This window comes from Nannospalax galili, unplaced genomic scaffold, assembly GCF_000622305.1.
Source record: "Nannospalax galili isolate Female #2095 unplaced genomic scaffold, S.galili_v1.0 scaffold388, whole genome shotgun sequence".
In the NCBI taxonomy this organism is placed as follows: Eukaryota; Metazoa; Chordata; class Mammalia; order Rodentia; family Spalacidae; genus Nannospalax; species Nannospalax galili.
In genome coordinates, this window is record NW_008360304.1 from 2602780 (window position 1) to 2612010 (window position 9231).

A 9231-nucleotide genomic window follows, 5' to 3' on the forward strand; every position below is an offset into this window, starting at 1 on the left:
GGATCCCCTGGAACTGGAGTTACAGACAGTTGTTAGCTGCCATATGGGTGCTGGGATTCAAACGCTGGTCCTCTGCAAGAACAGTCAGTGTTCTTAACCGCTGAGCCATCTCTCCAGCCCCTAATTTCTTCTTTTTTATATATTTATTTTTATTTTATATGTATGAGTATATTGCCTGCATGTATGCAATGCCTGAGGAGTCAGAAGGTGTTGGATCCCCATTGAACTGGAGGTACGGTTGGTTGTTAGCTGCAATGTGGGTGCTGGGAATTGAACCCAGATCCTTTGCAAGAGAACCCAGTGCTCTTAATTGCTGAGCCATCTCTCCAGCCCCTAATTTCTTCTTAAAGCAAAACATAAAGTCAAAACTTTATTAGGCAGTAATCCATAAAGGCTGAACTTAGTTTAAAAGGCTTATTTATATTTTATATTTACAAAAGACAGCAAAATTACAGTTATAGAAGCATAAAAATTCACTTTCGGGGGGGGCCTTTTGAGACAAGGTCTCCCTGTAGCCCCAGCTGTCCTGAAACTCACTATGTAGACCAGGCTGGCCTTGAACTCAGAGAGATCCGCCTGCCTATTTTTTTGTTTTGGTTTTAATGGGTTTTGGTTTGGTTTAGTTTTTGGATTTTTGAAATTATATAGCCCTGGCTGTCCTAGAACTCACTATGTAGACCAGGTTGGCCTGGAACTCACAAGATATTCACTAGCCTGTGCCTCTTGAGTGCTGGGATTAAAGGCATGTGCTACCATGCCCAAGCTGGATTTTAATATTTTTAGGAGGAAAATAAAGGGGGTGAAAGGTAGGTCCCATTTTACATATATTTACTTTTTCCAACACCTAACACCAAACATATACAAAGCCTATTTACTAATGCCTGCTGAAAGAATGTTTTTTTCACAAACCATATGGTAATCCTAGCTGATTCATTCATACAGCTGCAACCTCAGGCACCACTGATCACCTGGTACTCTTGAAACAGTGGGAGAAGATAAATCGTAGAAATACACACCAATAATTTAGAAATTTCAAAAAGATGTTGGATGTTGGGTGGAAGAGATGGCTCAGCAATTAAAAGCACTGGCTGCTCCTGCAGACAACCTGAGTTCAGTTCCCAGCACCCACGTGCTGACACTGTCTTCCGGTCTCTGTGGCCACTGCATGTAAGTAGTACAGGCAAAACACTCATACACAAAAAATTTAAATAAATAAAAATTTTAATGTTCAATGTAAATTAAATTTCAAAATGACTAATACTTCTCCTTTAAAAATCACTGTATCTAGCTTAAGATAATTTTAATGAAAATAGTTTTAGAGATTTCTAGGTCTTTCTTCCCTATCTTAATCTGAAAAGTACAGCCTTTTTTTTTTTTTTTCAAATGATTCAGTCTAATTACCAATTATTCCATACCACACAGGCTCTTCTTGAAGTTACTGCAGGGTCTCTAAATGTTTGTCCTTTTACCTACTCATCTTAGACTCTCCTTAAAAACCAGGCTATTGGTCCCCTGCCATCACTTTCAGGCCACCAGGACCCTAGCCAAGGTTTTTTTAAATGCCAGTCATATTTTTTGAAAATGTAAACCTAGCACAGAGTTGATATGCTTAGCCTTATACGAATTCTAAATCAAGTCACTGTAAAAGCTATTTTCAACCCTGCAAGGCCTGACTCAAAGCCTTTTCTTTTACTACCTAGTTCTAAAGATCTAGACTAGACTCTTGCTAAAACTTTGACCATAAAATAACAATCACAGTAGCAGTTATTTTAGGATATTTTCTTTATTTTTATTTATTTATTTATTTACTTATTTATTTATTTTTATGTGTATGAGTGTATTGCCTACATGTATATGAGTGCACCTGTGTCGTACAATGCTGCGGAAATCAGAAGAGGGCTTCGAATTCCCCTGGAACTGGAGTTAAGAACCGTTCGTAGCCGCCATGTGGGTGCTGGGAATCAAACCTGGGTCCTCTGCAAGAACAGTCAGTGCTCTTAACCGCTGAGCCATCTCTCCAGCCCTGATTTTCTTTATTTTTATATACCATAAGAAAAAATATGTGTAACACTTCAAACAACCACTAGGCAAAATAACAGAAGATACCTCACAATAAGCACTATATGGACAGACAGACAGGACTCAGAGAATAAGACCAAAGGGCTAAATCCCGCCTGCAGACAGCTTATTTTCATTTGGTCATTGAGTCGAGTATGATTTTTACATTTTAGAAAGATTTTTTAAAACAAGCAAACAAATAAGAATATTCAACAGAGATGGTAAGAGATTGTAAGACAGTACTATCTAGTACTCTTCTAGGGAAAAGTTGTTCCAAGTTATAGAAACAAAGATCTACTCACTATACATAAAGCTTAGGGTAGAACCCAAAATGTTAAGCAAAATGAAACAGACTCAAAAATAAACACCTGGTTTTCTTTCATATGCAGCATCTTTATCTCTATCTCGGTCTGTCTGCCTGGCTGTGTAAAGCATGGAAGTAGAAGGGGGACTATGAGCAGAAGAAGGGGTGTAAAGGGCAAGGGTGTGAGGACAAGGGGAGGTGAGGAGAAGACAGCTTTTCTGTCAGATGCAGGTATAGAGCTAACTATACATGCATACAGACAGATGAGAGGAAAGCAGAAGGGCAACTTTGGGGGGAGAGGGGGACCAGCAGGAGGGGAGGGGAAAGGGTCTGGGAATGGCAGTGGAAGAAAATGAGCAAGGCACAATGTATGAAATCTATGTATGAAAATGTCGTACTGAAATCCATTATTTAATATGCTAACTAAAAGTTATAAAAACAGAACAAAAAGCCGGGCATGGTGGTACACACCTTTAATCCCAGCACTCACGAGGCAGAGGCAGGCGGATCTCTGTGAGTTTAAGGCCAGCCTGGTCTACATCGGGCTACAGGGAGACCCTGTCTCCAAAAAGACAAAAAAAAAAAAAAAAACCAGAACAAAAACAAAAGTAGATAAGCAGCTCTTTGAGAGACACGCTTCTAACTGATACAGCAGAGATGTATTCCCCAGTCCTTTCTAGACTCTTGAACTCCCAGTGGGGCTTAGCTACAATCTCTACCTAATCTCCCCTTTCTTCTTCCTTAGATGCTCCCAAACTGGTCTTCTTGTTACTTCTTCCAACTCTGCCTCTAGTCTCCTTTGGAATGAGTTTCTTTGATATCTAAATCCTTCCTAAATTTCAAGTTTGACTTCCTCCCAATCCCAGCTTTGCTCTAGCTCTGGTTGTGCTTTCAGTTACAGTGGGTGACACGCACAACAATAGGCTGTGTCTTTTGCTGATAATCTCCTTTCTTAGTATCCTCAACTAATTTATGAACTACTTAAAGGGACACATCCCACTGCTTTTGTATCCCTTACTTTGATAAAAGTTCAACATTGTGAACCTGTGTCATCCCCTCCCAACTACGCTATCTTGCAGCATCTATCTTGTAGAGAAAAATAGCCTGAGGTCTGGTAATGAGTGTTAAGGATTACAAATATCAGAAGATGAAACCCATGAAGAATTTAAGTCCATAGGCTATAATGCAAACAGAAAAAGTGTGTATTAAAGGTGAAACCAAACTCGTAGGAGAGAAGGCTAAAGATTTTGACATAAAAAGAAATTAAAGAATTCTTTGAAATAAAAAACTATTTAAAAAGGATAAATACAATACATATAAAAGAACAAAATGTGCCTTTCAACATTATTGGTCATTAATTTTAACAACTAGGCCTCAGTGGAGCACTCATGTACAGTATTCTAAATCTTTGAGTTTAAAACACTGGGAATTTATTTGATATAGTAATACTTATTTTACAGGCTGCTTAAGAACAATAACAAAAAAAAAAATCAGTTACTTATCTTTTCATCACCTGGCTAATAAAGTTGGAAATCTTATGCATATCCTTTTATCAAGCTCCAAAACATAATCAAGACTCATTTTCATGGGAAAAAATCCACCAAGAATATTTGTTTAAAAAAAAAAAAATCTATTTTGGTTACATCATCAAATCGTATTTTAACAATATGGGCAAAATACAGGATGCATAAACCTTGAATGTATAAACATCAAAAACTACACTTATTTTCAAGACAAGTAAAAATATTACCTGTGAGTCTAAACTAAAAAAAACAAGTCATAAATGTCTTTTACCTAAGTAAAGCTAAAAGACCTAAAGAATATTAATTCTTCACTCCCCTTTCTTTTCTCTCATGTGTTTATAGACTCTCTCAGCTTCTCACCTCACTAGGCAGAAGGATGGAGAATCGTTGTCTTCATTTCTAACAATGAAAAATTATAGAAACCTAACAAGTAAAAAGGAATCACTAAACGTAAATATCAGCTCTCAATTACATGGAGAGAAAGTGATGACACATGACACCAAAAAACCTTTTTTCTTGAACACACAGCATTAATTTGAGAGAAAATTCCCCTTATGCTTCACTGTTAAGAGTTTATTTTTCCTGAATATTCGATGATTTAGAGGATTCAGACAAAAGGGGGGAGTGTTAATACACAAGCATACAGGTGGATAAAGGTAGCCAGCCTGCAAAATACAGGATGCATAAACCTTGAATGTATAAACATCAAAAACTACACTTATTTTCAAGACAAGTAAAAATATTACCTGTGAGTCTAAACTAAAAAAAACAAGTCATAAATGTCTTTTACCTAAGTAAAGCTAAAAGACCTAAAGAATATTAATTCTTCACTCCCCTTTCTTTTCTCTCATGTGTTTATAGACTCTCTCAGCTTCTCACCTCACTAGGCAGAAGGATGGAGAATCGTTGTCTTCATTTCTAACAATGAAAAATTATAGAAACCTAACAAGTAAAAAGGAATCACTAAACGTAAATATCAGCTCTCAATTACATGGAGAGAAAGTGATGACACATGACACCAAAAAACCTTTTTTCTTGAACACACAGCATTAATTTGAGAGAAAATTCCCCTTATGCTTCACTGTTAAGAGTTTATTTTTCCTGAATATTCGATGATTTAGAGGATTCAGACAAAAGGGGGGGAGTGTTAATACACAAGCATACAGGTGGATAAAGGTAGCCAGCCTGGCTGGGATACAAACTTTCCATTTAATGCACACACAGGAAACCGAGAATTGATTATGAAGGCAAAGAAAAAAACACAGAAAAACTTAATGGGGGAATACTAACATTTTAAAATATAAAATTTAAGCAAAAATGTTTTTTTTCCTGTCACTTCATCATCTCTTCTTCCCACTAATGGGTGTTGTCAGTGACAGCAAGAGCTGCAAATGGGCTAAAAAAAATGCTAAAAACAAAATCTCATGTTTACATTTTATAAAAGGCATGTCAGAATGTTTATCGTTGCTTTCTGTCAGGCCTGCCTTCTGTCTCCGTGGTAATTTATCTCATTACTTGTGAAAAATCAATTCAAATAAAATGTTGAGAAGGCAGGGCCTCATCCTTCTTGAACATTTTTAGGTGACTTAAAACTTACTAGATGGCAAGAATTACACACTTTGACAAATACAAAAACTAAGTATTTATCCAAACACAAGAACTAAGCCACAAATCTCAATTTGTTTCTCCCTGACATATGGTTCAAACTCTTCAGTGGCATATGTTCAGTACTAGTGCTGGTAAAAGCACAGATGAAAATATTATAGACAAAGTTCAACGGTTATTTCATTCTCACACTTGATCTTAGCCACAGACGGAGAAAAAATATTTCTTTTTTATGATACAGAAAAACACGCATCAACTTGGGTTTCAAGAACTAAAATAGCAGACCACAGGAAGCAATATAACCGTGCGGCTCTGTGTGTTTAAAGTCTACCGTGAACACACGAGGGTTAAACTACAAAAGGGAAAATCCTGTCAGCCAGTTAGTCTTAGTTAATGGTCAGACACATAGGTGTCCAAGGAACTTACATACAGACTCACACGCACAAATCTCTCACATGATCCCGAGCACCCCCAGCAACCAGCAAAGTCTCCCACCCCCAAACACCCCAAAGCTTTTAAAGGAAGCAGTTGAATCAAACCTCGATCACCGAGCACCCTCGTTGGAGCAGCAGTGCGGGCGATCTGACGCCGAAATTATTTGCTCAATTTTCTTTTACCTAGCTCACGACCCTCTCTTCCAGAGCCGTGTGGGAAGTTCAACCCTGCAGGTTGTTAACACAGGGCGAGGACTGCAGCCTCCAGTCCACCTCCCGACCAAACAGGTGGCCAAGTTACCGGGGAAAGGAGCCGCCAGGTACCGGCAGCTGCCAACCCGGACCAAACCCCGAAGGGCGTGTTTTTCAGGCTTTAACCCCAGGTGCGCGGGGTGAGGTTCCCGGCGGTAAGGATCGAGGCTGCGGCCCGCCGCCGCTGAGGGCGTAGGTCCTTCCCCGGCCGCCGAGCGTCGGAGGCGGAGGGTGCCCGGCCGCGCCAGCGCCACGCAGGTGCGCTAAGGTCCGGCCAGCCCCGGCCGCCGCCCCTCGGCAGCCCGCGTAGGCGCGAAGCAGGACCCCCGACGCCACCCTGGCCAGCAGCCTCAGCCTAACGGTCCCCACGACGCCGGCTCCGAGGCGGCCCCGCCGGCTCTCACCTCCGAGTCCCGCCGCTCTGAGGCGGAGGAAGGCGGGTGTCCCTGGCGTCTCTTCGCGGTTCCCGGTCGCCTTCTGCCCCCTCCGCGGCGGAGCCAGTTCCCGGGTCCGCCGCGGCCGCTGATAGGGTTGTTTCCCGGCAGTGACGGCGCCGCCTCAGCCCCGCTCCTCGCTCCCTCTCCGCGTAGCTCCCGCTTTCTGTTTCACCCGAGGGACCGCGAACGCCGCCGCCGCCATGATTACTACGGAGTCGGGAGGAGGAGCCGTGAGGCGGCGCCCAGTGCGGCTGCGCGAGCCCGGCCGACGGCGCCCCCGTCTGTGGGAACCCGGTGTCCCCGCGCGCTCCCGGCGCCCCTCGTCTCCCGCTCACTGGCTACCAGGCGGGCGGCAGGCGAATGCCGCGCACGGCTCCTGAGGCATCCGCAGCCTGCAGGCCCGCTCTCCCGACGCGGGCTGTCCCACAGCCCCCGAGTCCCGCCGCCGACTGACGTGCCCCCGGCCACACACGCAGTTCCCCAGGCGTCCAGAAAGCTCCCCCGAGGAGCACCGTGGCCGCCCCCCTCCGAGAGCCCGGGACGCCTAGCCGCAGGTGCTTCTAGAGGCCGTCTTAGGACCGGGAAGCCGCGGAGTGCTCGCGGGCGGCTCCACTCCCCGGCATGAGGAGCCAGAGGCCGTCTAGCACCCGCCCCCCAAAAAGATTCACTGGAGTCCAAAGCTGAGGGGCGAGTTAGTCTGTTAGTCCCCTACCAGCCAAACTCGGTACCTTAATTTCTACCACAGCATGGAGACTGGAGCGAGCACAGCCGCGATGTCCCTGCGCCTCGATCAATGGGGGACACTGCAGCTGCGCCTCGGGCTGACGGGCCGTGTCACCGGAAGGCTGGTTCCCAGGGTCCTTTCTGGAACCCGAGTTCACAGCTGGTGACGAATGTCACCAGGCTCCACGTCTGACTTGTTCATTTCAGGTTATTAACTCTGTGCTGCGTTTTAAGGTGGCAATCTTTGTAAGTTGTTTGACAGAAATCTCTTGAAAATGGACGTTTTAAAGAAGACAATAACTAAAGGAAGCCTTTGTGGATAACAGCGTCAATGTTGATGCCCAGACCACACACTGAAGTCCAAGGGATTGCAGTGTGTATGTGTGTGTGTGTGTGTAAAATCCCTACTTGGGTGCTGCTTTGGGAGATATTCTCATCACTTTTTATCTCTCATCTACCTCTATATCCACTTCAACTCGTTCTCTTTCTTTTCTGTTTTTCTATTGTTGTTTTCTTATGTCCCCTTTCTTCTTTTCCTGCTGCTTTTCTTTACGGTTCCAGGCGATAACTGACCCTATCTTTATAGCCACAACCAGCTAAGAACTTCTTTTTTCTTCCCTTCAGTAAATAGGACAGTGATTCTATATCAAATGATATCTTCAATAAAGTCCTTTCTTGGTGAGAAATGTTTAGTTTTCTTAACTTCCAGCTTTGGCCCTCTCCCAGAAAAATTTTTTGGAAAGCTGATCTTGGAATAGCGGAAGTATAACCGCTTATTGTTTTACAATATGAGACTTTATCCGTGTGTGGTGGAGTTGTTTGGCTTCTCCATATTGCTGCCCAGCTCTTGCTTGTTTTGAGGCTAAGCTAGTCATTTCAAACAACTTACTTCCCAAAGCTTCTGACTAGTGAACTTCATAAAATGCAGAATTCTACATTCTACCCGTTCAAGAGTCTCATTCCTTTGTTCAAGGGGAAGTCAAGAAATAGCATTAAAAATAAGCTATTGGGACTGGAGAGGTGAGTCAGTGGTTAAGAGCACTGATTGCTCTTGCAGAGGACCCGAGTTCAGTTCCCAGCACCCACATGATGGTTAACAACCACTCTCTGATGGCTAATCATGGGTGTCAATTTGACTGTATCTGGGATTAACTGAAATGAGAGATCTTGATTGGATCCTCTGAAGCTGGAAGACCCACCCTAAATGTGGGTGTTACCTTCTGATGGCCTCCCGTATTAAAGGCCATGGCAGAGGAGAACGCTTGCTTTTTGCCGCTTGCATTCTCTCTGGGTGGTGAGTTCCTCTTGCTGCTGTAGACTGAAGACTAGCAGATCTTTTGGAATTCATCAGACCTTCAGCGCCAGATTGGGCCACTACTGAGCCATCCAGCCTCGTGGACTGAGCGACTACGGATTCTCAGCCTCTCCAGTGTGGTGCAGCTGTTGTTGGACTACTCGGACTCTATCCTGTGAGCTAAGCTGATAAATCTATCTATATATATGTATACATATATATATATATATTCATTCTACCGATTCTGTTTCTTTAGAGAACCCTGACTAATACACACCCGTAACTCCAGTTCCAGGGGAATTCATGACCTTCTTCTCTCCTCCATAGGCATTGCATGACACTGATGCACTTACATACATGCAGACAGTACACTCATACACATAAAAAATAAAAATAATAAAATATTTAGAAATAATAAAAATAAGCTATGCTTATTAAATATATGTTTAAAGCCCACCTTACATGCCATAAGCAAAGCAAGAAATAGCAGCTATGCTGAAAGAAGAGAAGGCATATAACTCAAGACTGTTTGAAAGAAGACCTGGACATTTTGGTATGATACTCAGCTCTGCGAGGTGGAATCAGGTGAAGATTGGAGGAT

The 9231-nt window shown here is 43.0% G+C and overlaps 1 protein-coding gene across 1 annotated transcript in view; it reads right to left on the reverse strand.

Moving 5' to 3' along the window:
- The window catches only part of Fndc3a (fibronectin type III domain containing 3A), a 191602-nt gene extending 184767 nt beyond the window's left edge, over positions 1-6835 (reverse strand). The window contains exon 1 of the mRNA XM_008824357.3: positions 6581-6835. The gene's annotated coding sequence lies outside the window, so the exon portion shown is untranslated. The remainder of the gene's footprint in view (positions 1-6580) is intronic.
- Between the last annotated feature and the right edge of the window lie 2396 nt (positions 6836-9231).